Raw genomic sequence first — 27,200 nt, forward strand, 5'->3', positions numbered from 1 at the left:
GGAATATTTCTGTTTTAGAGATTGTTGCAGAGATCTGCACAAATACAAATATTTGGTCCTGCAAATTTTACTGGTTTTCACGACTTCATTTACTCAGAGATTTCAACAGGGTGGAGTCATCACCATGTTTTCTCTTGAGTAATGGTAATTTACAAGTGGTTTTCACATGTGTTGCTTCACTCAGTTCTTCTTAGGATATCAAAGAGGCAAGTACTAAGATCAGTAATTTGAGGATGTGGAAATTGTACAGATGGAAGTTACAGCAGGTCCCCAAAGATAGTGATAGAGCCTTTAATGCATGTCTTCCAAAAACATGTCCACCACAAAGTTGAGTAAAGTGGAAGGTAAAGATTGCTTATATTAAGTGATGAAACACACTATGCTAATAAAAATTTATAATCAAGTTCTATATTATATTGTGATCTTTTATTTTATTTACAATAGGCTTTCCCATATTTCATTTCACTTAATCCTCACAAAAACGATAGAGGAAAGAAGTGACTCTTTGGCTCATGTGGTTGCCTTTAAAAGTATAACTTCTCCAAGATGCAAGAATTTTTAAGTTGATTATAGGAGAAACCAAAGATGACTTGCAATGTAGTGGATATACTTGCACTGATGCTTTTAAGAAAAGCTTAAGTTTTAAGTTAACAAATGTCTTTTCCCATATATATATACACACACACACACAAATATATGGAAATTTCACTATGCCTTGCATTTGATTTCTATAACTTCAAAATAAAGCTGTAGAAAACAAATATGCACCTTATGTTGTTCAGGAAAATCCTAGCTCTATATGGTATTCTACTGCCTCAAGAAATGGATTCAGAGATGTATATTTTTAAGGAGCACGAAAAAGTAGAAAGAAGCCTGTAAGTCATTTTCTCCCTACCAAATTTCATTATCCTTCTTTTTAAACAGGAGTCATGCAAACAATAGAATTTACCTTTTGACTACTGCTTACAGCAAGAGGGAAGCAAACATTGCTGTTATTGATACCTCTTAAACTATAATGAAATAAATGTAATGAAAATGGATGTTCTTGCTATTTTTTAGTTGTCATACAGCTCTTATTTTAGGAGATTCAAAATAATTCCTTGTGGTTTACAATAAACACCATCCTAACCCGTTTAAAAATCAGGCAATATCTGAGGGAAATAAGGATACATCATCCATGTGCCTGTCACTGGACCACAGATTCCCTGCTGCACCTTATCTGTGCACATTATTCATTGGTGGATAGATGCAGAAGCAAACTCTTCATACCAAAGTGGGACAGCCTGGTTCAGACAAAGCTTTAAAACGGCCATTCACACATACAAGATAAATGACAGAATGCAGTATTTTTGTCTATATGAAGACAAAATTGTGTAGTAGAACTGGACCAGTCTCTGGTAGAAAGTGGAAATTGCCTCCACACATTTCTGTCCAGTCATAGAAATGAGAACAAAGTAGACATAAAGTGGTGATTGCTTTGAAACATTATCAGTGCAAATGGCCAAACAACTTGGAAAGATAGGAAAGGTCAATGTAATTAGATTTAGAGAGGCTGGTCCCTCTCTAGGTCTCTAGTTTATTCAACTCATTTATAAAATGAACTTTGAATAATTAGAGGCTCTTAAATTGCATCTATAGGTTGCCTGCATTAAGCTGGAATTCCCAGAAATGTATGCAGAATTGTGTGCAAAATTGTGATTCTGGGCAAACGTGTAATTTTCCAGCAAAAAGGTCTTTAACCCCCATCATACTCACAAAGCATCTCACAACCTCACATCAGTTAAGAACCATTGGTCTAGATGATCTCTAGGGACCCTTTCAATGGTAATATTCTGAGATTTTTATACCACAAATAGTTTCAGAGAAATGTAACCCATTCTCTCTGGAGAATAAAAATGTTATCACTGCTGATAGGTTAGAATCTGATCTTATGTTTGTAGCTTTTTCTAATTCCTCAGTTTTTCCTTCCCCAATGTCTATCCCTAGCAGGTTCTTTGAATTTCATTTATTATTTCAACTTCATAGCTAACAAAGATAAAGGTTTTGACATTTACCTTTTATATTTATACGGAAGAGAATAATCTCATTTCTTAAGAGATAGAAATATGTGCATTTTAGACTATGTATATATAGAAAATATTTGTTGATTACTTTTCTTATTCATAAGAAAATCATATTGCATATCAACATTGTACCAGGCACTTCTTCAAACAGGGAATTAGGCAATTTCTCATAATATAAAATATATGGAAAATCTAAGCACGTGTGTGGGGGAAGAATAGTAACTCCATCAGGCAAGAAATTACTCAGATGACCACCGGAATGGAAATCATAGTACTTCAGATTGAGCTTGATTATGATTTCACAATTCAACTATTAAATATACTCCTAATTTTTCATTTCCTTTAATCATGCAAGCATTTAGCTCTACTCTTTAATTATATACATCCAGAATCTCACTCCCTATGTTTCTCAGTTGTAAAATTCTTGAGTTAAGTGGAAACTTTATTCACAAATGTCGAAGTGGAGTGAGAATTATATATTTTTATGTATAATTACATATTATGCTTTGGCTCAGTAAATGTTCCTCACAATAACTGAGAGAAGATTAAATGGGAATTAAACTAGGATATAAAATTATTTTCATCAAATTCATTTGTATGTTATCCTTTTCATCTTAGCAATACGTAATAGTATGGTTCATTCAAAATATAGACCTTAAGCCAATTATTGATTAATAAAAGTTTGAAAAATCACTGTAAATCCAGGTGATATTTAGGATAACATAAGTAATTACATTTTCCACATTCATCTGTTTTCATTTTATTAATATCACAGAAAGGAATTCAAGTTCCTTTTCAAATTAAAAAGTATATTTTCTCATTTTTTATATTTTAATATTTTTCTATAAAAATTCACAAATGAAATTAATAAGCATATATACATATATATGTCATGTAGCTATTAACATCTTTTACAGGTAAGAAGCATATGAATGCTAAAAATGCACACTTTAAATCTACTTTAAGTTATGCATTTGATATTTTCCACTGATATTCTTAATATGTTTGGATGCATCTACCAGTCAGAGAAGGCATTTCATTATTTCTCATGGTGGGTCATAACCCCTCAGCAAGCTCTGAAAGTTATCTTTAGGTTTTGGTGACAGGATGTAATGAAGACATGTGCAGAAAAGTTTTCGGAGAAAGGAAGTCTAAAAAGTGAACTGGGCTAGAAGTGAATGTTGAAAATGACTAATCATCTCACTCAAAATACTCATTATATTAAGAGATAAATTATTAATGTATTTCATCAAGTGTAGTTCATAAAGTTGTTTTTAACTACAACAGTTTTGTATCTTTAAAAATACGGATACATCATGAGCTTTGAGGAGGCATAAAAACTCATCTAAATAACACTTTTCATACCTGTTCTGTAATGGAGACATGGAGTTAAACTATTGACTTAAGCATTAGTCAATAAATTTAAAACAGAAAAAAATAGTCAAGAAATATCTTTAAAAAAGACTATGCTTCTCATCAATTTGTGAACTTCAAAGATTAAAAAACAATGATCAACACATATGAAAGTTGATGTTGAGTTATAGAGGAAGAAAAATATTTTTGGCATCCTTAGGTTATATATCCAAATTAGTGAAACTGCAAACATTCTTAGTGATTGAATTACCTTTTTACAAATATTTGTTTACATTTATATTAAAGACAGCTTACAAGGTTTTTGTGGGGAAATATTTCCTTTTTCAATGCTTAGAAAGAATGAGTAAGGCCTAGTATTTGCTAGCACAACAGGGTGACTATAGTCAAACATAATTTAATTGAACATTTAAAAATACCTAAGAGTATAATTGGATTGTTTGTAACACAAAGGATAAATGCTGTAGGTGATGCATACTCCATTTACCCAGATATGAGTATTATGCACTGCATGCCTGTATCAAAATATCTCTCACATCCCATAAATGTATACACCTACTGTGTACCCACAAAAATTAAAAATAAATATTTTCTAAAAAAAGAATTCCTTTTTTTTCATAAAGTCTTTCAGAACCATGTATACGTTTAATGCTTGCACACATCCAAGGATCGTCTCTCATTAGGCTCACTTGGCATAGGTACAATGGCCTGAATCAGCTGTAAACTGGCAGGTTATTCCTGAAGGCCAGTTCTCATAGCCTGCTGACTTGGCATTCGGCCACCAAAATCAAAGGAGAGAAAGGGGTGACGACTTGTGGTTTGCCTATGTACATGACATCTGAGTCAGGTGTTTCTTAATCACATCTTTAAGGGTAATTATTAGGTCAAATTACATCTGACAAGCCGCTCTAAAGACTTTACTCAGTTATCTGGGGCCTGTAAAAGAAAATTAGCAAATGTGCTCGATGGAAATGTATGAAAGCTAAAATGCTGAGCTCATTAACATAGCTGATTTTATGGATTTTTCCTTGTTGTAATACTTCGAGAGTTAGTTGATGGTTCTCTGAATATAACTCCATTACTTAAAGTTACTATTGAAAGAGCATCATTAAGTAAAATTATGGGGAAAAAAATGAAAATTGTTACAGGGAGCTTTTATAAATGGCTTTAGAAATTCTCAAGTAAGAAAACATATCTAAATATGTCACTATTCTGAATTTAACCTTAATATTTCTATACTGGGAATTTAATATTAAAATACAGTTATGGTTTTAAACTCTTTCTGATATTTTATATATAGCATCTAATATAGCACTTTTCAGTACAGAGATTAATTTACAATCTTACCCAGCTTCACACAAAAGTTATGCCAAGAAAAATTAAAAAATAAGAAAAAAATTTCTTGGCATTTTATATTTTGGTAAAGTATCCAAAAATCCTTAAACTGTTAAAATAGCAGGGTGGCCTTTAAAAGACATATGTGTTTTTTTCTGTATTTATTACAAATTCTTTTTCTATTCCCAAAATATATTATGTTCATTATAAACTGTGACATTTTTATGGTTTATAATATAAACACAACGTTTTGAAGACATAGTCAAATTATACCTACTGGTATATAACTTGGCCAACTTTTGCCAATAACACAATGTACCTGCGGTGTGGTCATTTTCAGTATGAGAGGTGATGAATGACCAGAAACTGACTTATCGAAAGCAAACAAGTGGTGCTCTTAGCTATTTTCTGACCGAGTCAGAATTAGAAGATAGCATGCCTGAAACAGTCAAAAAAATGTAGTGCAAACACACCATATTAGGAAATAGAGATAGAATACCTAAAGTGTAAGATATTTTTAGGTGTTACACATGGTATACTGTAACATGTAATTAAAATAATTAAAGCATAAAAACATATTTTAATATTATCATTGAAAATACTTAAGATTCTTGGAGCTTTTATTACACTCTACTACGTAGGTGAAAAGAACTATGGTTACTTATTTTTAAAAGATGACTCATAATTTGATTACATTAAAAATGGCAGACATAGGTACAGAAATTCTAAGAGAGTAGATGCACTTGTTTGACATTTTTTTAAAAAACAAACACTCTTTTAAAAGACTCAGCAATGACGTTTTTAGGCAAAATTACAATGTAAGATGTTCTCTTCATTGCTAATTTTGGTAATTATTACTGGTATGTTTGACTTATGTATATTTTACCAGTGGTAGTTGAAATTATAAAGCCATTAAATAATAACTCTTGCCTTCAAGAAGCCTGGGAGAGAGAAAGTATATACAAATACAACACAAAGAAAAATTTATGACATGTATGAGATGTAAAGAAAGGCTCAGGGAAAGCCAAGAGAAAGTACTAAACTTTCTGTAAGTAGTTGTATTATAAATTCAAGTTCACCCAAATAACTATGCTGCTCTTCACGTAGCTTGTAATCTGTTGAGAGAAGTATTAACAGGACACCTAACGTCATATGCATCTCCCAAAATTAACAGAAAATTAGCAGAAGCAAACAGAAGCAATTCCATTATCCTCTAAACAGATAATAGCAATGTCCCCAATGGATGCTCTGTGTAAACATGTGAGACAAATAATCTCATTATGAATGTCTACCATGGGCCTAAAAACATATATTCAAAGGGTACCACGGCTCTTTTAATGAACAACATAGCAAAGTAGATAGAAACACACAATCTGGAGAAAGGGTTCCGATTTCAAATCAATTTACTAACTGAGTGATCTTTGGCATTATATCTAAAATATCTGCCTTGTTTCCTTACAAAAACAATTAGAGATCCTAATTGCATCTACTTCTTAGAACTGTTAAAAGAATTAAATGAGTTAGTAAATACAAAGCATTTAAAGGAGTGTTTTTTTTTTTTTTTTTTTTTAAACGGAGTCTTGTTCTGTCGCCCAGGCTGGAGTGCAGTGGCACTATCTGGGCTCACTGCAAGCTCTGCCTCCCGGGTTCACACCATTCTAAAGGAGTGCTTTCATTGTATTCTTCCCTTAACTACTTATTGAGCACCTACAACATGTTAATAATGATTATATCCCACTATTAATACGCTCTAGAAAACTGAACAAACATATAGAACTTTCCAGAGTAAAAATAAAATGTTTTAATGTAATTCATCTGTACGCAAAACTATCACAAGATGAGATTCTGAATTAATCGACATTTTAGTACCCTTCATATTGGTTTCCATCTTTTCTCAATGTGTGCAATTAAAGGAATTGGGATCCTTTTATTAACAGCTGTGTATCCACTATTATTTCTCCTAATGTGTCATTGTTCCTGCCCACCATTCTATTCCTCTTCTCATTAGCACAGGTCATTTCCATGCCAAAAACTGTCCATCTCTAGATACCAGACTGCTTCCCTAAAAGACATGCAGGTCCATTCTAGTAAAGGTATTATTTTAATGTATAGAAAAATACAGTTTTTCTAAGAATACCAGATCCAAATATAAACGCATAACACTGTATTTGAGTTTTTCCTTAAGAACAGTATCATTCCTCAACCTTTTCATATAAATCTTCCTACTGAATATCACACAGTAATCATTCTATTATCTTTATAAAACATAATGAATGACAGGTAACACAATGAATTCCAAGTGTGAAAAAAGTTGCAGACACCACACTGGGTAAAAAGATTTTGATCTACCCATAGCTAGTAGTTGACATACTGATTTAGAGATTGTTCGAACAAGGTGAATACCTGCTGTATGTTTATTTACTACCACCACCGTGAACCATGCCATGTAATTAATCACTGTCCACACTAGCAGTAAGGGAATTTGCTCCCCACAATGCAGAGAACAGTTATTTGCCTCTCTCTCACTTCACGTTTCTGCAACTCTATTGTGATTTTGTTTCCAGAAAGACTTCTGTCCCTGCTGTTTGGGGAAATGTATCTATAATGTCTTGATCCAAGAATTTCATATTCAACAGATGGTATTCTTGGCTATGTATTCACTGTGGTTTCTCTGAGCAGAGCTGAGTGCTTAATATTGCTTGTTCTCTGCCAATCATCTCTTAGTCTACAAGTGAATTTTGATCAAATATGTATTATTCCTTGTGCTTTCGCTCTGACCCTTTGGAATTCTGATCTTTATCTGGCGTAAGCTGTTAATATGCCAGGTACGTTATTGTGTGGTCCTGTCGTAAGACAGATGCCAAGACTGTATGTTTGTATTCACAGATAAATGAGAAATGTATCTATACCTACAGAGATAGAAACATAAACATATAAATATCCCCACAGAAGTTGATCTTTCTGAAAGTGGAATTTTCTCTATACTACTTTTCTCTATACATACCATATAATATACCTCTGTCCTCAAATCTTACGTAAGGCAAAACAAAATACTTATGATGTATGATAATACATTTAGGGTCAAGTTTATTTTAGCCTACAAATCTCTGGGTGTATAGATAATACATCTGTATATATAATGAGATGAGGTAATGGTGTGCATGTGTGCAGATATGCACACACACAGAGAGACACATAGCATGCAAAAACAGACTTCAAAATAACTGTGGGACATCATCAACTGAAGTTTTCTGAAATGCTATAGGTCAAGAATTAGGCTTTTTGCAGCTATTTTAATTTCTTTTTTTAAAAACAATTAAAAGGAACTCCGCTCTTTTTCTACACAGGTCTGGACGTTAAAAAACAGAGGAGAAAGTGGTGAGACGATATAGGCTTCGCATAAAAGAAGAACTCAAATCTTATTCGTTTTTCTTCCTCACCTAACAAGCCTCTACAAGGCTTTAATGAAAAGAGTCTCTTTTTTGAAACAAAGCAAAACCAGGAATAAAATGGATTAACTGATTCAAAGCCCTCAGTTTCCTGATCCTTTCTTAGCTGACAAAATCCAGAATTTTGCTTTTTCAACTTACTTTATTACTTCCTGGCATTCTTTAAATGCCATTCTTTAAACTCTTAGGCATTAAATCTGTCATCAACAGATTTGACATGGTCATTTGTAAACGAAAGCCTGAGATTTCTTGGTGAAGAGGCAAAGATGGAAAAAAAAAAAAGAGAGAGAGAGAAAAGAATCTGATGTGTAGGATGTCACAATATATTTTTGACTTTATAATGAATCTTAGCAGTTGCTAAGTCAAGATGCTAGTTTAACACTTGTTAATCAATTGCCATATTAGGAAAGTTGATGAAAACACCCTACATGAGATGGTTTAGATATTTGCCCCCTCCGAATATCATGTTGAATTGTAATCTCTAGTGTTGGAGGTGAAACTGCCTTTGGAAAATTATGACTGAGACAGTCAAAGAGATCTAACTTCACTGACTCCATCTTGCTTCTAACCTCCAAGCTGTCCTTGTTCATTCCTGGGCGTAGGCTGAACTAACTTTGGGAGAAACTTAGTTTATAATTTATAGTTTAAACCAAGACAGTAACAGCCCTTTCCCAAAGCAGACCTCCTTCTTGCCTGGGGACTAGATTGCTTTTGTAGGACTAACATCAGCCACAAGATGAGATATTATGGCTTAGGAGTCATGCAGCTGGAGGCTACAAGATTCTCACTCCCCCTAAACTCCTCCTAGGGTCAGTGCTTGAAATATTTTGCAGACCCTGCAACTTAATGGATCAGCTGGTCCCATCCAGATCAATAAACTGGCCATCTGATCTTGTGGCCCCCACCCAGAAACTGACTGAGCACAAGAAGACAGCTCCGACTCCCTGTGATTTCATCTCTGACCAATCAGCACTCCTGGCTCACTGACTTTCCCCTGCCCACCAAGTTATCCTTAAAAATTCTGCTCCCCGAATGCTGGGGGAGACGGATTTGAGTAATAGTAAAACTCCGGTCTCCTGCACAGCCGGCTCTGCGTGAATTACTCTCTCTATTGGAATTCCCCTGTCTTGATGAATCGGCTCTGTCTAGGCAGCGGGCAAGGTGAACCCCTTGGGTGGCTACAGAGGTAGGGCCTGGTGGAAGGTGTTTGGACCATGGGGGGGCAGATCCTTCATGAATGGCTTAGTGTCAACCCCTTGGTGATGACTGAGTCCTCGCTTTGAGCTCATGCAAGATCTGGTTGTTTAAAAGTATGTGGCTCCTCTCCTCTCCTCTCCTCTCCTCTCCTCTCCTCTCCTCTCCTCTCCTCTCCTCTCCTCTCCTCTCCTCTCCTCTCCTCTCCTCTCCTCCTCCCTCTCCTCTCCCCTCCCTTCCCCTCCCCTCCCCTCCCCTCTCCCCCCTCCCCTCCCCTCTACCCTCCCCTCCTCTACCTTCCCTTCCTCTACCTTCCCCTCCCCCTTTCTCTCTCTCTCTCTTTCGTGCTCCTGCTCTCATTATGTGACACTGCCCTCCTTTGCCGACCGTGAGCTATAGTTCCCTATAAGCTCCCTGAGCCCCTCACTAGAAGCAGATGCAGGCACCACACTTCCTGTATGCCTGCAGAACCATGAGCCAATTAAATCTCTTTTGAATACAAATTTTCCAGTCCAGGTATTCCTTTATAGGAATGTAAGAACAGACTAATACACTATACTCGTATTCAACTACAATTTTAACTTTTCTATAATAAAGCTCAATAGCCATACTTTTAACTAATTTCAGATTTGACATCTTAGTCTATAACGCAGAAAAAATAAATTCCTGTCCCTACAAATTAACCTATATTTTCCAACCTTTACATATTTCCCTGCAATCTGTTCATATATTCATTATTGGCAATCAAATGCAGCCTTCCTTTTCAGTTAGTATTTTATATGTCCATAATATAGTCAGCTCAGATTTATTCTAAATATAGCTAGATCTGAAATAGTAGTGATATTTTTTAATAATCTGCATCAAAAGTGTACATTAAATTTCTAAGTTTAATCACTGAAAAATAGGTATTATTTGAATATAATAAACATAACAAATAGGCTAAATGGCAAAAGTATTGACACAGAACACATGATATTTAATAATTGATTATGGATTTCTCAAATTTACTATTATTTAATTTCTACTTAAAAGTTTTAAAGAAAATTTACTTATGATATTAAGCATTTCCTATTTATTATTCCAGCATCACTGAATGGACTGGGGAGGAATGTGGTAAAAGTAAAATATGCTGCAGTAATTCCCTGTACATTACTTACTACATTGAGAGTAGTCACACTTTGACACATCTGACTTCTTTGATGAGGTCAAGGGCTCAGATATTCTGTCCCACTCCGCCCCATCATTTTTGAGAAACGAGCATGTTGAAGACAGGCTGGAGAGCTCTTACAGACACTGCAGTCTCTCGTCTTAATCCTGCTGGAACATTTACAATATCCTGGGATTTATCCTTTGAATGTCAAGATTAAGAATGTAATCCTTTAAAATTTGGCTCAGATGCAAGCAAAAATGATCTTAGTTTTTTGTTTTTTTTTTTTTTACTTTTTAAGAGTATGGCAAAAAAGATGCTCTCTATTACCTGTAAGTCTCAAGGAAGACATGATTTTGACAAGAAAATAATTTAAGTGGTCTGTGATAAAGACAGCAAAAGCATGATGTTAAATAAAAATCTCTTAAAATTGGTAACAATTATAGTTCATACCTATATTTTGAAAAAGGTATCACAAGAGTAATAATAATTTCTCAATAACAATAATTTATTCTTATTAAGATGCTTTATTGAAAACTAAAGAAAAATCAATTTTTTTCTTTAAAACAATTTTATTTCAATAGCTTTTGAGATACAAGTGGTTTTGTGATGTGGATGAATTAAATAGTGGTGAATTTCCAGATTTTAGTGAACCTGTCCCCTGAGTAGTGTACATTGTACCTAATGTGTAGTTTTTTATCCTTAGCTCCTCTCACCCTCCCTCTTCTGAGTTTCCTCAGTCCATTATATCACTGTGTATGCCTTTGCAAACTCATAGCTTAGTTCTTACTTGTAAGTGAAAACATACAGGTTTTGGTTTTTCACTTTCGTGTTACTTCACTTAGAATAATGTCCTCCAGCTCCATCCAAGTTGCTGCAAAAGACATTATTTCATTCTTGCAAACCCAACTTCTGATAATGTCATGATTTGTTGTGACTTTCTTCCTTTTTAAAAGCTCTTTCTCGTCAGTATTTCCAACTGTCCTGACATCCAAACTTTCAGCTCATTTTAATTGCATCTAAAATTTGATAAGTATCTGATTATATTAAGTATAGTTGGCCAAAACTTTATTTTACTGTATTTCACTATATATCTCAGAACAAAATCCACATTTTCTGTTGGGGAGAAAACAATGTAATCTACAGACTTTTTATATGCATGTTTAGTATACGGTTCTCACCTTACACTAATCTTAAGTTTGTTGTATCCCAATGAATTTTGACTGTATTGATTTGTTAGAACAGGAAATATGCTGTAAGATTGGACGTTGTCTAGAAAGTGTGTGGATTCACTTAGGACTTGTATCTATAGTCTATGGTTTACAAAGGCAGTCCAGTACATTTTATCTCATACTTGGTGCCTGTTTTCCCAGCTTCCGTAAGTGTACTTTCAGTTAGAAAATTTTTTAAAAGGCTGGGCGCGGTAACTCATGCCTGTAATCCCAGCACTTTGGGAGGCTGAGGTGGGCGGATCACGAGATCAGGAATTCGAGACCAGCCAGGTCAAGACCAGCCTGGCCAACATGGTGAAACCCCATCTGTACTAAAATTACAAAACTTAGCCAGCTGTCATGGTGCATGCCTGTAATCCCAGCTATTCAGGAGGCTGAGGCAGGAGAATTGCTTGCACCCAGGAGGCAGAGGTTGCAGTGAGCCAAGACAGTGCCACTGCACTCCAGCATGGGTGACAGAGTGAGATTCCATCTTAGAAAAAAAAAAAAAAGAAATTAAAAAAAAAGTCTTCTTAAAGAAGTTTGTAGTATATCTAAGAGTTTTCTTATTAGGCTATCTGACTTTTGACTTTCTTAAAAAATAATTTGGGGAAGAGAAAAAAATGAATGTTGGTAACTTTCTTGAGATAAGCTCACATGATCTCAGCTATCTTGGCCAAAAATCATATAAAGGAACCAAAACTAATAATGTTGCAATATTGAAAGCGACAGAAATATGAGTCATTGTAGAGGCGTCTCATTGGGACTTTTGGCAAAGTTGTAAGCAAATAAATTTAAGGGCCACATTAAGAAGATGTTATGTAATGTTTCTAAATCTATCATATTTCCATTTATAAAATGTCATATAAGAATGATCAAAATGTGCATATAATATATGGTTATTCATAATTAATTGAATAGAAAAACTAAGAAGTATAAAATATGGTCCACTTTAGAAATAAATGCCAAACGGTTTCACTGATATGTTATTTCCTTATTCAAAAGACTAAATGTTTGAAAGTCTGCTTACTATTTAGAAAACATAACCAAACAAAATTTGAAAGGAACTCTTTTTTCTAAAAACTATAAACTATTAATAGATATTTTAAATACCAGAAATTCCATTTAGAGTTTTTCTTCTTTATTCCAAAATACTGCATGTTTTGCATACATTATGTATTAGTCTGTTCTTACCCTGCTAATAAAGACACACCCAGGACTGGGTAGGTTATAAAGAAAAAGAGGTTTAATGGACTCACATTTCCACAGGGCTGGGGAGGACTCACAATCCATGGCAGAAAGTGAAAGGCATGTCTTACATGGTGGCAGACAAGAGAGAATGAAAGCCAAGCAAAAGGGGAAACCCCTTATAAAACCATCACATCTCATGAGACTTATTCACTATCACAAGAACAGTATGGGGAAAACTGCCTCCATGATTCTATTATCTCCCATTGGCCCCTCCCACAACACATGGGAATTATGGGAGCTACAATTCAAAATGAGATTTGGGTTGGGACACAGCCAAACCGTATCACATTGTAATATTTAGCTTGGTACTATTGCTGAGACTTGTGGCAAGTTTACTCTTCATTTTGTAGCTTTCTCTGATTTCACCTCTACAAACAAACTGTGCTATAGATGTCTCTATAGGGCATGAATAAATGCAATATGAAAAGAATTACACTTTTTTTTCCTAAAGAATAATCTTATTCTAATTATCAATAGGTAATCATTGATTTTATAGTAAATCTCTGTAGTTGCTGATACATCAAATGATTAAATGTTAGGGATTTTAATAATACCTTGTCAACTCACTAATGACTTTTTACACTGATTTATTTTTTGTTCTGTAATCACAGGTACAAATACAATGGCTGTTATCATTTTTTAGGCAATCAAGAAATTCTGATATTTTTATCATATGAATTATACATACTATGATTTTTAAAAATCAATTTGATTAATCAAGGTTGACCCAAGAAATGGATATGCTAATTTAAAAAAAACTTTCTAAATAAGATAAAGAATATCTATAGATTTGTGGGCGGAAAGAAGCAACATCAGGTGACATTTTACAACTCAAACATTTTATTAGCATTTTAAAAAGTAGTAGAAGAGCCTCATCTAGTTATATTTAAATATTTCCAACTAATTTTAAGATTTAAAGAAGGCACTAAAAAGGATTTAATAGCTAAGTTAAATATGTTGAAGGACCCTGCTTTTATCTTATTACAGGAAGGTATTAGGTGGTAACAGGCAGTCAGAAGGTTAATTATGTGAAGTAGAAGAGAGGTTGCAGCACTTCTTACTGAGTGTTTATGCTTATCACTGCTATTTTATTTGTATTATATTCTTTCCCTCATCATTTTGTATTCCTTTTTTATTCCTTTTTCTTCCACTGGGTTCCATATTATCTTCTATTTGTAGTTTGCTCATTTTGATTTATCTGCAGAATTGTACACTGCATGAATCCACCCAAATGTGTTGATCGAGACTTCTGGTAATGGACATTTGGGCTGTTTCTAAAGCTGCAGTTAACATTGGTGAACATGTCTCAATGTGCTCATGCATGAGAGCTTTCCTAAGGTCTATGTAAGAGAAGAATTAATGTGACATAGGGAGTGATTATCTGGAACTTCACTAGCTATTGCAAAATTTCTTCCTAATGCAATTCTATAAACCTGTACTCTCAAAAAAACAAAAACAAAAACAAAAACAAAAAACTAGTATATGAAAATTTCTATTTCTCCACATCTTAAACATATACTTGGTATTACCTGCTGTTGGACTTCTTTGGAATCTGATGCTTGTCAAATAGTATTTAAATGCAGCTCCAGTCAACCTTTCTTGGTTACTAGAGATATTGAGCAACTTTTCATGTGTTTACCAGCCACTTGGATAACTTTTCACATCTGCTGTTATTCTGTCTATTTTGAAAAGGTGGTGTATATATATCCCAGTATTCTAAATATCTTTTACACTCTGTGGCATTGTTTTTTTAAACTTGGTTTATGGAGTCTTCTGTTGCATTGATGTTTCTAATGTTAATGAGATCAAATTTAATAAATATATATTCTTTGTAGTTTTCACTTTTAGTGTCTTGTTTGGCAGAAGAAAAGATCCTCACTCTTGAGGTGATAATGTTTTTCTATGTGATCTTCTAAATGTTTTACATTTCTATCTTTAAATGTTAAATGTTTAAGACACCTGAAATTTATTTTGTGCATTCTGTGAAGTAAATTTCCACTCTTCCCACATCCAATGATCCCAGGTTCATTTATTGACTGGAGTCAAAAGACCACTGTTTTCCACAGACACAACATTTATAAATTAATTATCCACATATATGTGGACCTATTTTGTAACTTCTTATCCTGTTGCATTTGGTTGTTTTGTCTAACGTTGTGCAATCTGCAATACCAACCTCTTAACCACTCTGGCTTTAAAATAAATTTTGACATCAGGTATGGAAATCTCTTCCTATCACCAAATCTGTTCTTCTTAAAACTTATCTTGCCAACTTTTGGACTTGTAATATTCCAAATACATTTTGGGATTGACTTACTAAATTACTTGACAATTACATCTAGGATGTTTGACTGCTTTAAAAAAAAAAAAAAAAGAAGAAGAAGAAGAAGAAGAAGAAGAAAAAGAAGAAGACTGGTCATGATTCTTGCCTAAAATCCCAGCCCTTTGGGAGCCAAAGCGGGAAAATAGCTTCATAGCTGAGGCTCGGAGTTCAAGACCAGCCTGGGCAGCATATTAAGACCTAGTCTCTGGAAACAAAAACAACAAAAAAGAAAGAAATTAGCCAAGCACAGTGACATGTGCCTGTAGCCCTGGCTACTTGGAAGGCTGAAGTGGGAGGATCACTGGAGCCCAGGAGTTTGAGGTTACAATGAGCTATTATTGCACCACTGCCCTCCAGCCTGGCTGCAGAGTGACACGCTGTCTCTACAAAAAAAAAAAAAAAAAAAAAAAAAAAAAAAAAAAAAGAGAGAGAATTGGTTTTATGTACTTTGAGTTTGAGTCTGGCAGATGTTTAAAGCTGCCTTGGTTCTGGGATCTTTTGAAAGTTCCACATAAGCATCCTTGCTGAGTCCCTCTCAGTGCAACCACCATGACGTGGATGTTACATTAATTCCTTCCACTTTCTGAAGATGGGCATAGTCCCTAATTGTCCAGGGTGGCACAGATTCTTACTGTTAGATCACACCAACTGACCCTTGTTAGATAGAAGTAAAAACAGCTATAGGCCAGTTTTTTTCTCCACATGGCCCACATCTAATCCTCAGAAAGTATTCCTGTCTCCTTAACCTAGTAAATTCTGGGATCAGAATTCTGATCCTAAATCAGCCACCTCATTTTAATTCCTCCTTCAAAACAGCTTGTTATATCTCCTCTTTGATTCTCTAGATTTCTATTCAGGAGTCAGTCAGTGGACCTTGTGTCTTCTAAATTTCAGAGTCATATATCAAATTCTCCAAGTAGCAATACTTGAAAGCATTGCTGAAGGCCTTCTTTTAAGTCATCTTGTCATATAAAATGTGCTTTCTTTATCAATTCCATTGTAGAAGGTGGGTGAAATACACCTATGCTATCAGCTCTCACAAAAGCAAGCTCTTAACAAGTATCTACCTCCCATAATTCCCTTTCCATCCTATCTCATAAACATGAAGTGGGGAGACATATTAAGAAAGAGGAGCTAAACATTTGCAACATTTCCTTTGAAAATTTTCAATTGATTTGTCTACTACTCTCTTCAGTATCTGATATCTGTTATCTCTGTTAACTCATTCTGTTTCTAATTTAACATCCTTTTGGAAAAGACTTGCATATTTTTGTACAATTTTTTTCTTTTTTTTTTGAGATGAAGTTTCACTCTTGTTGCCCAGGCCGGAGTGCAATGGCACGATCTCGGCTCATTGCAACCTCTGCCTCCCAGGCTCAAGCAATTCTCTTGCCTTAGCTTCCCAAGTAGCTGGGATTACAGGCAGGCACCACCACACCCAGCTATTTTTGTATTTTTAGTAGAGATAGAGTTTCTCCACATTGGTCAGGCTGGTCTTGAACTCCTGACCTCAGGTGATCTGTTCGCCTCGGCCTCCCAAAGTGCTGGGATTACAGGCGTGAGCCACCACGCCCAGCCCGATTTTTAAATATCCATAATAACATCAGATTTATGTGTGTATGTATGTACATATATGTATATATGATAACATTTCCAATTATTACAATTTCTCTTTTTTTTTCTTTTTGCCTTTTTGTATTGAAGATCTCATAAGATGTACCGAAGCAGTGATAATGAGCATTCCTGCCCAGTCTCAAATTTTAAAGTCTTCCAGTGTTTTATCCCTAAATATAGGATTGCATGAGGATTACGAAATCCCCTTTTATTCTACGTGTGCAAAGATTTGTTTGACATGAATAAGAATTGTTTCATCATCTGTTGATATGATCATAATTTTCCCTTCTTTAACCCATTAATGTGATGCATTATACCAGTAGATAGTCGGTGTAATAATGCTGCATGCCAGATCTCCCTGTATGTTTTATATCTTCATAAAATAATGGCTATAATAATACTATGTTGAGATGCTGAAAAAGTGCAATTTGGCTGTTTCATTTGGCATATGGGGAGTTTGAGAAATAAGAATAAAGTGTAGCTTTCTTAGAATTGGTTTGTTTGAATAAACTGTATGGCAACTTTGTAAGTATAAAGATATATACACCAATTTAGATGAGAAGCTTCAACACCAGTGGTATATTTTAAATAGTACCACTGCTTTACACTAATGTCTTATTTATGTTTTAGGAAAGTAGAAAAAGGAAGTTTCCTTCTAGATTTTCTCTTAGAATATTTCTGTATGAAACAAATGCATTTTTAAATGTGTTTCTTTTTTTATACTAACAGGCCACAAAAGGAATTTAAATAAAGCAAGAATTAAAATAATCTGTTTTGATAAAGAATGGTATCAGAAAAGGTTAACATGTTATATCCTGGATGCAGAATTAATTAGCACAATCTAATACATATTAAGAGCATTGGCAACATAAACTTGATGAGTATGCCAGAGCTGATCCTTCAGACATTACTATGTCAGAACAGACATAATTCATTCCACGACACTCTAAGAGCTTCAAAATCAGCCTGGCTTTCAAACTTCAGACTACATAAAGGCAAGGAAAATAACTGTCTCACTAGAATGAAATATATATGCCACATAATATTTGCATGTCACTTAATCTCAAGGATATTTTAGAGATACAAATATTTTGATGAGGTCATAATCTACACTGGGAAATTTAAACCTGGCCTTATACCTACACTAACACTGCCAGGACTTGTTGGAGTACTTTACATCCTTTCTGGTTTAAAGTCATTTGAATTTTGCTTCTGGGACATATGGAGATAAATTGAAGCAATTTTCCATAAGAAAAGTGACATAGTGAAGTTGATTCAAAAAATAATAAAAGGAAGGAAGGATTAAGTTCTGGATTTAAAAAGCTATTGATAAATTACATTCCTCATTGAATTTAAGGTAGTTATAGATGTCACCCCCCCATGAGATACAATAGGGCCCATATCAGATAGTCAGATACTGACCTTTGCATGCTGTGATGACAGAGTTAGCATTACCAGAGGAGTAATAAAGCTAGGCCCATGTCTTGAGGGTCCCAAGTCATAATCCACACCTTTGTTTCTAAACATATCTAAATTACCCGTGCATCTTTTAACAAGTATACATATCTCAGACACAGAGAATCAGGTTCTTCATGTACGTTATACATCATTTCTTTAATTTGTGAGAGAAGATACTATAGAGGTAGAAATTAAGTCTCTGGGAGACTCAAAGCTGTATCCATTGCCCAAGGTCTAAGCTGATCAGGTAGCAAAACTTGCTCCGTGATCTCAGTTATTGTTTCTTTTTATTTACTCTTAATCTCTGGTTGTTTCTCCCATGGCACTTTGCTAATCACTAAACAACACTATGTCATCCCCAAAATTAGTATGGTACCATGCAAAAGGACCACTTTCAGGCAAATGCAAAGGTCGTATTCATGATTATAGAACAGAGATAAGTAAATCAAAATAAGGCAACAAGAATAAAAAAAAAGGCCTTTTGAAGGCGACATGTTACAAAGGGGTGCACATAATAAATATAATCGCATCACTTTTATCTACATCTGTCTCTGTTTGTAAAAAAAGGGTGAGGTCCAGACAATCATGTAATTTCTTTTTTGCAGGCTTCCTTTCAAAGTCTTTTTCAGCAGAGCCGTAATAAGTACTTTGTAGATGAGAAGGACATGGTTGATTATATACTAGAGTAGGAGGAGAAGAAGAAAGGACACTAACATTTCCTCCTAATTCCTATTAATTTTCCTGGTACAAATGATGAGCAAAGTATCGGTGGGTATGAATCTCATATGCAGGATGGTAAGGCTAGGTCTGTCAAATAAAGAAAGCTTTTTTTTTTTTTTTTTTTTTTTGAGACAGAGTCTCCCTCTGTAGCCCAGGGGAAAGTGCAGTGGTGTGATCTCGGCTCACTGCAACCTCCGCTTCCCCGGGTTCCAGCAATTCTCCTGCCTCAGCCTCCTGAGTAGCTGAGAATACAGGCATGTGCCACCATGCCTGGCTATTTTTTGTATTTTTAGTAGAGACAGGGTTTCACCATGTTAGCCAAGTTGGTCTCGAACTCCTGACCTCAGGTTATCCACCCTCCTTGGCCTCCCTGAGTGCTGGGAGTGAGCCACTGTGTCTGGCCAATACATGAAACTTTTAACCAAACAAATGTCTTTGCATGATGTAGAGGGGACTAAAACACATTTTTCTTTCCAGCCACACCCAAATATAGTTTGTACACATTGTAATTAACATCGCTTTTGAAGGCCAGGATCTAAGTATATAATAATGTTATATCTTCATCCATTCAACTGAACACCTATTGCCCTAGGTCCTCAGAAAACAGTAATGTGCTAAATGAACAAATTGTTCTCCTATTTTGCAATCTAGTGTGTTTATGTGGTGGAGATGTGAGATAGAAGGAGAGAGAATAAACATGTAAGTAAGAAGATGTAATGGGATGATTTCAGATAGGAGGCGTGATATGGTTGAATGTGACGGGGGTTTTGGGGTGGCAGAGTACAGCTACTTTAGAACAGATAGTGTGGTGACACTGTGTGAGGATCTGAAAGGCAAAACAACCATGTGAATCTTGGGGAAGAAGAGCACGGATAGTAGGAAGAGCAAGTACAAAAGGCCTGGGGTGATGAGCTTGCTGTGTTTGAAAAATAGCTAGAAAAGCAGTTTGGCTGGAATGTACAAAGCCCAGGAAAGAATATAACAGACAAAGTTAGGAGTATGCACTGTTGAGATACTGGAAATATTTGTAAGGCATGGCAAGAAATTTAGGTTTCATCCTCAGAGAGATGGATTGGAGGATTTTAAGCGTAGAATTCAATGCATATCTTGAAAAGGATTATGATTTACATATTTAACTAAAATAAATACTGTTTGGTTTTATAAATTTGTGTATGCAAACAGTGAAATAATCATGCCATGTAATGATTATACATCATTGCTTAGTATTCAGTCCTGATTTGTGGTTAGACAGAGGCTAGAGGAACTACTATTATATTTGGCATAGATGCTTCTTTATATATTATCATATTCAGTGGACTTAGGTAGATGCCCTAGCCTTGTTCAGAAGTCTTTTATATAGTCACTAAACTGCACATGACCTGCTATGCATTATTATTCCTTTAATTGTTCTGTTTTACTTGAAATTAAGAGGTTTATATTAGACTAAGTAATGATGAGTCAATTGAACTAATAGTATAGCAGATGGATTCTTCAGTTCTTTGTAATGATTGACACATTATCATCTCTACTTGGTCTAAGATATCATCATAACTTAGAAGATATTAGATATCAGTGGGTTGAGTATACTGAAATCTATTTTGTTTATTTATGTGTGCTATAAATCAATGGCTCTAACATTCAAATAAGATCTTTTTGCTTCTCTGCTCAGATACTTTCAATGATGTAGTGCTATGTAACAAATCTAATTCCTTAAGCACAGTACTCAAGTCCTTCTACCCCAAAAAACTATGCCCTTTTATACCTGTTTGCATTTACACATACTTATTTCACTTGCTTTGACTGTTCATCTCACACTCTCCATCTACTATAATATTTACGCCTCAGGATCTAGGCCACATATCAGCTTCTCTGTTAATTTTTTCCTGATTCTCTCAAGTAGATTTAGCTGGGACATGTGTTTTACTTCCATAATATTCTGTGAAAGCTCCAACTTCAGAATTTATTATATTGCCTTGTAATTACCTGTTTTTTCTTCCATATTCCACAGTAAAGAATGACCCCTATACAGCTGCTATAATTCATTCATTTCTGAATGTTTTGCTAGTGTTACACTCACCCATTGATTTCATTGAGTTCTTAGAACCCATTGCAGGAACTCTATGAACTCAGTAAATGAGTGAATTAATGGGTGAATGTGTCAGCCATCAATCCACTCTTATATTTGACACATTCCCATAATGTGATGTGAGTAATGTGACTGAGATAACACAACTCTGTGAAACAGTCTCGGACTTCTGGTCTTCATATCTTCATACGTGGTGTTCCCCACTCTTAAAGTTGCCCCCTTCCACCAGCAACTCTACAGGATCTTACACATCTTCAAATTTCTAAAATGGTCACTCCTCCATGAAGCTTTTATTGGTACCTAGTTCAAAAGCCTGCTTCTTTCCTCTGTATTTATTCTCACATTGTCAATGCCTCCTTTTATAAAAAAAAAAAAAAATTATCTCTTTCTACATTGTGTTTGCTTATATTAAAGTATAATTATTCATGCATGAGTCTTTACACATCTATACAATTACAGGCTCTTTAAGTGAGATGTATATGATCTTCTTTGTACCACTCTCCTCTAGATATATGCGTGACTGCATATCTCAGGGTGATGCAACTGCTGTGCTCAGTAGAATGACCAATACAATTATACTTTTTTTCCTGTATGCATTTAAAAAAGATTTAACATATTATTTCTGCCAAATATGATGAAACCTAGAAAAGTCCTTCATTGAATTGGGCATTTTTATTTGCCCAAATGATTGCCTTAGGGTTTTAATCAGTTATATTTCTTTCTTAGAGGTGTGCTAGTGTGCATCCATGTGTGGGTTGTAGATCACTCTAACACTGTCTTCCAAAGAAAATTAACTTCATTACATGTCCAAGCTTAGAAAAGCAGAGATAGTAAGCATAACTTATAGCTCTGATACTGGTTTAGTATAAGAGTAGTTATTTATATGAGCTAATATAAAAGTAATAGCAACTATCATTCTCACTGTCTTCAGAATAACCAGAAAAACATACATCCTATTATTTGTATCTACCATTAAATAGAGAATCTCCTTAACACTGCAGGAAAAGCTCTTTCTCAATGCTATGTTCCTGAGTCTTTTTTGAAAAGAACAAAAGGAATAAACCCAAATGAAATGTGAGGGATCTATGCCTGGGAAGATGATGGGAATATGATCTAACACAATCAGAGCAACCACCCTGCGGATGAAGTATGGTGGGTGGGATAAATGCAATGAATTGAGCTCTCTCTGCTGACTTACCCCATTATTTTATCACTAATGAATTGATTTGTCAAACATCAAAAGCAAAGAGAATAGAACTAAAATTTGCCTGCATTTACTAAAACCTTCAACTCTTTTCTGTAATTCCAAATCATCATTATGATAGGGTGAGCTTGCCAAATACATGTTCAACGTTATTCAGTTAATGAAAGGCTGCCCCCTCTCCTGCAAAAAAAGCACACCACGTTTCAACCAAAGACTTTTTTTTCCTAATTAAACACTGACTTTCTTTCATATGGATACAAAATAAATAAGACTGTTGGTAAATAACAGACAGACATGTACACAGTAAGCATGATAGAATGACAAAAATATAGCTGCACAGAGACTATGGGTTTTTGGGTTTGGAGAGAATAACAGCCTCACAGTGAGTTAATACTAAGCATTCTCTCTATATCTTTTTTTCTCCACCAGAGAGTTTAAAAAAAGAATCTATTAAAGACTATTCTACCTGTGAATGAGCTTTGAATTACCTTTGCTTCTGTCAAAGACCATTTATCAACCTGACAGTGTAAGTCTCTAAAAGCAAATAAGGGCAAGAAGGGGCCCTGCACTATTGCCTTGGCAGAATTAAGCTTTTTTCCACAAGGGAAACGCATCCTAGAGAAAGCTGTAGTATTTTATACAAACGCAGCTAAACCCTGCATAATGTCTCTTTTGGATGGCCCTGTATATATTGTGTTTGACATAACTCTGAGTGCCACTACTTTGTGTTTGATATAACTCTGAATGCCACTACTTTGCAGCGCTGCATTAACAAACACCTATATTTGTTCATCTTCATGAATCTAACATATTAAGTTGTAGAATATAAAAGTCCAGGACAAAAACATTAATAAAACTTCCTCTATTCTCTACAAAGTGACTTCTGATACTGTATTCTTTTGATTGTTTTTATGAAAGTTGTTAATAATCTTTGCAGAGTAACATAAATATATAAAACAATTCTATATTTGGGAAGAAATATTTCTATAGGCTACAGTAATTTAAAAGAAATCTGATTAGGCCTAAGCAATTCTAAGTTTAATATAGTAATCATTTTGTTAACACAACTTATATATTTAGAGAATGGTTTGCTTGAGCAAATGTCTGCACATCAACATTCAGCATCTAGACACAAATGTCTGTGTTTTAATAGTCAATGTCCTTGAGAACATATCTATGCAACTTGAGCAACTCCCTTTTACTAATGGAGTAGAACATTCTAGAGGGAATTCTATTAAACAAGAAGTCAGTCTTATTATTGGATCTTGCTGGATCAGTGATGCTAAAAACATTACCCAGCCAAGTCTGAAAAGTATTCATTGTCAGATGTCCGTCTAAATAATTATGCCCATTTTGTTTCAGTGAAATAAATCAAAAATTACACTGTTGAATGAGCCTGTGTATTGATCAATCGATAAATCCTACTACAGGTAAGTAAAGTGAACATTTGAGAATATCTAAGGTGGAAATTGATGGTAGATATGAAGGATTTATTCTCATACACACATGCATATCTCATATTTTTCTAGAATTCGCTTTGTATCAATTCGGCACTCAATGGAAAGGAAAATTCACTTTAGGCACGGAATACCTTTACTTTTTAAAATTAAGTGTGAGTAGATCAGTCATTTACAGATTGAATACAAGACCAGTTACCTTCTCAGTTAATCTAAAGATCTCAATAATGCAATCAAAGTATTTGGGCTATGAAAGATTGTTGCACAATATTTCAGCTTTTAAAAGGGTCAAACTTCAGGAATTCAACTTACAGCTGATCTGTTGAGAGAACCAACAAATGAATCAATTGGAGAAAATTTGAGATTAATTTATATATAAAATATATATTAGAATACAGCCAAGAAGTAGCTAATACTATCTTATGGATTAATACTTAAAATTAACATAAGTACAACCATGACAAAAATGTTAAGGAAAAAATATGCCAGATGAACAGGTGGTCTAATAAGAAAAATTTCATCTTTCATTCATAGATAAGTTTCAACTTTTACAGAAAATTTGGTATAATTCCACCAAACTTTTATCATCATTTAATCCATAATCATTATGCAAAAACTGAATATTTTTCTAAAATAATTCTAGGCATTAAAGTATCATTTTGGAGGAAATGTATTGCAATATTATTTTTACTTTCTTAAGCATTTTTCATGATGTGTAAGATGATTCCCATTATTTCTCTCTGGGCTTTCTCTGCTAATTGTTTCATTTTAAAAAATCCTTCGAATTGTCACTGAGAAAGCCCCAAATTCCATGAGAAGAACAGGTGTTTTCAAAAAGGAATTTGAGGCATGAGGCACCAGGGAGACTTGCTTATTTCAGCAAAGCGAATGAAGTGGATGAGGTTTCGAACCCTGGTTTCACCAGAATAAAGCAGGTTACTCTATGCGTTAGTGTTTCTGAGTCAGAAGGGCCTTCTCTGCAACAGTTGGCATGGAGCTGCTTTATGGTTTCAGTAAACACCCTTTTTAAAAACCTTCATTTATCCCTAAAAATAAAGGCACAAAAAAGGAAACTATAATGTGTTTTAAAGGTATTTTTTAGTCTATCAGTTTAGCAGTTAGCGTAAACATAACATCAATTTCAATGTGTAAATAGACACACACACACACACACACACACACACACACACACACACAGAGATATTAAGAAGTTATAGGTATTTAACAGCGTCATCTTTTCTGTTACCCTCAACATTTCTAGGACAAAGCCAAAAAAGAATCTGGAGCCATATTTTAAAACAAATGTTATTCTCTGAATTATAGGCCTTAAGTCTATTCTGGAAATAGTCTCATGGCCAGTGTAATTATGGCTTATATGAGTCACGGAGCCTACTCTAGGCACTGTTCGTCCTATTTATAATCTATCCCTGGAACAAAAATTCAGAAGCTAAGGAAACAATGATAAAGAACAATGTCAGGTGGAGTTCAATGGACACAGCCTCCTTTCTTATAACTCAATCTCAAGGATCCCAGCAGACAGGTTAGGGAGACGTCCTGCTTCCTTGGAATCCCTCGATAATGATGAGGGGACATTCAGGTAGGTCACTGCTTCATTTGAGGTGTGACCTTGCTGGGTTATTATAGAGAATTGGATCCTACTGAAAAATTTGGCCATAGCAATTTACTCTACAGCAGAATAATGCACTTCACCAGAGAAGTGTCAGATTATTGAATTCTTTGTGCTGAAATGTGCTTTGTACAAGGGTGTATATATTGGAGTCTACAAGCCTAATGCAGTTCCTACACATTCTGCCTGCCTTCAGTTTACGAGTCATCTTGCTGTGTAGCAATTTTTGTACAGCAACAATGTGTTAGCTGAATGTGACGGAGTTTTTTTCTATTTTCTTTCTTTTTTATTAAAGACTTTATTTTTTTAGAGCAGTTTTAGGTTCACCGCAAAATTGAGAGGAAGGTACAGAGATTTCCCATCTACTCCTTGCCTTCACACATTATCTACTCTTGTATTATCTACTTTCTCATCAGTTAGCAGAATCAAAGGAAATAAAGATCAAAATGATGAGAATTATTGCTTTAAAGGTTGCAAAAAAAATTAAGGTCCAATTTGCCTATAAGAAAAAGCTAGAAATATGTTTGGAATGTCGTGTCTACATAGTGTCTCTTTCTATAATTTTATATGGACTGCATTAAACTATAAGCTCATGGAGAGATGGAACTGTGCATATTAAAACTGCTGTGCACAATTAGGTCCTTAAATAGGAGATAACAAGTATTAAAAAGTATCTGTTGATATGAGTGAAATCTGAAGCTTAAAATATTCTTTCAGAATACAAGGTATTGCGCTGCTCTCATTGTTTCACTGTATATATTATTTATCTCTAGCAACTTCACAGCACTTGCCATTGACAATTTTCTATGATATCTTAGAATGAACTTTTCAAAATTCCCCATAGATCTAAAAGGAAGAAGTTTGTTTGTTCTGTTGAATTTTTTAGAAAAAGGGCTATGCACTCATAAATGAATGAACTAAGCTGGTAATATAATGGAAGCATAACAAACATTATTTTACTCCTTACTCATTTCACATATTTATATTTCTTCCTGGTTCCTTGATAACACTTCATTTTGTGAACTGGCTGCTATTTCTCCTTGTGTTCCACCTGCTAATACTTACTGACAGTATGCTAAGTACGATCACCTATTCAGCAGCCCACAGAAATACCACTGACACGATCCACATTTTTCAGAGAAAGAAAATGAATCTCAAAAGTGTAAAGTCTTGCAGATCCCAGACTAAAATACTGTCCTTCTAATTCCAAGTAGGTGTTTTTTTATCTTAGTGATGAAATTTTCCTGATGTAGACATCGAGTGTCATACCCATTCCAAACTGAAATAAAAATCCTAGACATCCCTGGAACAGTGGTTCCCAAACCTTGTTGTAGGTCCCAGTCACTACAGAGTTAGTGAAAAACAGAGAATCTTGGGCGCTGGCCCTAAATTCAAATTGTTCCTAACTTAGATGGACCTAAGGTATCTCTATTTTTAACATGCTTCACAGCTGAATCCAATGCATAGTACACTTGGAAAGCATGGATCTCCTCCAAGCCTTTTATTTTCTAGATGAAACAATGAAAACTTGTGCTTGTGACCATGAAAGGAATAAAGCCCAGGCCTCCTACTCCTCATGTCAGTCCTTGTTCTACTCTTTCAGGATCAGCAACTGGTTCTCAGGTACATCCACTATCCCTGGGGATGGCTTAATTATTATTTCCTTTATCTTGTATTGTCTTTAGACAGT

General features: G+C 34.8%; 1 protein-coding gene across 9 annotated transcripts in view; it reads right to left on the reverse strand.

The window, feature by feature from the left end:
* The window catches only part of PCDH7 (protocadherin 7), a 427,914-nt gene that overhangs the window by 52,926 nt on the left and 347,788 nt on the right, over positions 1 to 27,200 (reverse strand). The gene's annotated exons all lie outside the window — the stretch shown is intronic.

Source organism: Macaca thibetana, chromosome 5 (genome assembly GCF_024542745.1).
Source record: "Macaca thibetana thibetana isolate TM-01 chromosome 5, ASM2454274v1, whole genome shotgun sequence".
NCBI classification, from domain to species: Eukaryota; Metazoa; Chordata; class Mammalia; order Primates; family Cercopithecidae; genus Macaca; species Macaca thibetana.